Source organism: Marmota monax, unplaced genomic scaffold (genome assembly GCF_021218885.2).
Source record: "Marmota monax isolate L192 unplaced genomic scaffold, Marmota_monax_Labrador192_F-V1.1 WCK01_AAM20220418_F8-fsc00049, whole genome shotgun sequence".
NCBI classification, from domain to species: domain Eukaryota; kingdom Metazoa; phylum Chordata; class Mammalia; order Rodentia; family Sciuridae; genus Marmota; species Marmota monax.
In genome coordinates this window covers 11,051,984-11,055,058 of record NW_026694221.1, presented here as the reverse complement: position 1 = coordinate 11,055,058, position 3,075 = coordinate 11,051,984, and the positions used below count along the sequence as shown (strand labels likewise).

Below are 3,075 nucleotides of genomic sequence, written 5' to 3'. Positions count from 1 at the left end.
GGTTTCTACAAAGAACAAAAATCACTACAATATGAACAGAATACCAATAGAAATACAAATAGCTAAAAAGTTGGAGGGGGAATGTATTTCATACAGGTACTAATTTTAAGAAAGTTGGCATGGCTAAATTGATATCAGAGTAGATTTCAGCATAAGGAATATTATCAGGAACAAAGATTGTCATTTCCTAAAGGGTTTGATTCATCAGGAAGACATAAACATCCAAAATATGCATATATCTTACAATAGAGTTTCAAAATACATTAAGCCAAAATTGACTTAACCAAAGAGGAGAAATAGACAAATTCACAATTGTAATTAGAGATTCCAACACTTTTGTCTTGATATTCATAAGAGCTCTAAAATTAATAGGAATATAAAAAATAATACAGTACATTTGAGTTAACACAATTTAATTCACATTTATACAACATTCTACCCAACAATAGTAAAAATGCATTCGTTAGTGCACATTCAGCATTTACTATAGTAGGCCACACAATAACAAAACAAATCTTATTAAATTTTAAATAATTTAATCATACAGATTATATTCCCTAGAAATGACAGGAAATAACTTCAGAAATAAATGATTGAAAGTTGCCTAGAAAATATAAAAATCTTTGTAAATTTAGAAGCTACTTACATAATTTATAGTTAAAGTATATTTAAAAACAAAGTGACAATTATTTATAATTAAATGAAACAAAAATACAACATATCAAAACTTAAATATAGCTCAAGCAATATTTAGACAGAAATGCTACAAACTCATGAGTTAGTTTTTATTTTACAAAGCTAAAAAAAGACCAAATTCAAAATAAGTAGAAACAAAGAAATAATGAAGTTAAGGTAATTCATAGGTCATAAAGTGCTTATAGAGTAATGATTGTTCATAAGAAGTCTTCTGAAGTGGTAAAACTACTGGTATACTAGAAAATTATAGAGGCCAAAAGTATTAATCAAGTACACTCAGAAAAATGAGAAATTATACCCTGTTTGATTCAAATGTATGATATGTCAAGATCATTGTATTGTCATGTGCAACTAGTAAAAAAAACATTTTTTAAAGTAAGAATCATATTATCTTTATTTTTTAATCTCTTGCAACACTTGAGTAAGTGTGTATACATAGTGCTGGCTCAATAGTGGCTATTTTTGTTTTGTTTTTATTTAATTGATTTTAATTTTTTTAAATACATGACTGAAATGCATTACAATTCTTATTACACATATAGAGCACAATTTTTCATATCTTTGTATATAAAGTATGTTCACACCAATTCATGTCTTTATACATATACTTTTTGCATTAAAATTCTTATTACACATATACACTGCAATTTTTCATATCTCTGTTTGTATATAAAGTACGTTGACACCCACTTTGTTTTTAAATATACTTCACCTATAAATTATGTAAGTAGCTTCTAAGACCCAATTCGTGTCTTCATACATGTACTTTGGACAATGATATTCATCACATTCCACCATCCTTGCTAATCCCCTGCCCTCTCCCTTTCCCTCTCACCCCTCTTCTCTATTTAGAATTCATCTGTTTCTCCCATGCTCCCCCTCCCTACCCCACTATGAGTCAGCTTCCTTATATCAAAGAAAACACTCAGCATTTGTTTTTTTGGGGGATTGGCTACCTTCACTTAGCATTATGTTCTCCATGATTTTATTCTCTTTTATTGCTGAGTAAAATTCCATTGTGTATATATGCCACATTTTTTTTTATCCATTCATCTACTGAAGGGCATCTACGTTGGCTCCACAGTTTAGCTATTGTGAATTGTGCTGCTATAAACATTGATGTGGCTGTGTCTCTGTAGTATGCTCTTTTTAAGTCCTTTGGGTATAGTCCGAGGAGAGGAATAGTTGGGTCAAATGGTGGTTCCATTCCCAGATTTTCAAGGAATCTCCATACTGCTTTCTATATTGGCTGCACCAATTTGCAGTCCCACCATCAATGTATGAGTGTACCTTTTTCCCCACATCCTCGCCAAAACTTATTGTTGTTTGTCTTCATAATAGCCTGCAAACTACTCTAAGATATCATCTCAATAGTGACTATTGAATTGAATTGGGTTGAATCACTATGCAAGTCCTAATAATGCCATCTCTGAATCCATCAATTTTGGAAACATACTCAATATATACCTCTTTCTTTAAGAATTTAAAAGCGGGATTGGTTTTAGTTCAGTTGTTGCCTTAGCTGGAAACAGAGGTGCATTAGGCTTCACCAGTTCCTGCAGTCTTAGGTTTCTGCCTTGTTTCCTCCCACTGAGTCCTGGCAGTATGGCCTATAAGCAGATCTACTATGTAGACAAGTACTTCAACAAGCATTCTGAGCAATGGCATGTCACGTTACCCAGAGAACTTTCCAAACGAGTACCCCAAACTCATCAAATGTCTGAAGAGTAGTGGAGGAGACTCCACCAGAGTCTAGGCTGGGTTCATTACATGACTGGGTTCATTACATGAGCCAGAACTACATATTCTTTTCTTTAGACGACCTCTTCCAAAAACCAACAAAAATAAAGTATATCTGGATCATGAATTAAATCTTTCACAAATTTAATGTATATGTGTATATAAGGTAGTATTCAGGGAATACTTGAAAAATGTACAAATAATTCATCCATACTTGTGCATGAGCTGTATATTTCACAGAAACAGAGTTCAGTTATATGCAATTGCAAGTAGGTTATTATAAGGTGTTTAAGATAAAATTTCTTCTAGTCAGTTTTTCTCAATATAAGTGCCTGTTTGACATTACCTGTTACTTTTGTTAAATAGAGTTTGTATATTGCATTTAAAAAGAAGAATTCAAAAGTTAAATAGCTGATGGTGTGCTAAAAAAAACCATGCATTTTCAAGCCTAAAAGTTCAAATATTAGAATTAGTTTCTAAAAATTTTTCACTGGCTCTATGTGTACTGAAATAATTTAAAATATACACAGAAATATATCAGGTGTGGGACCATGAAAGCTCAAATTTGAAGGCTTGCAGTAACTAATTCACATCTCTATGAGAAAAAGACATAGGTGAAGGTTGTTAATCAATAGCTTC

The 3,075-nt window shown here is 31.8% G+C and overlaps 1 pseudogene; it reads left to right on the top strand.

Annotated features, from left to right (window-relative positions):
- The first annotated feature begins 2,301 nt into the window (after positions 1–2,301).
- LOC124108128 (cyclin-dependent kinases regulatory subunit 2-like) lies at positions 2,302–2,584 on the top strand (annotated as a pseudogene).
- The last annotated feature ends 491 nt before the right edge of the window (positions 2,585–3,075 follow it).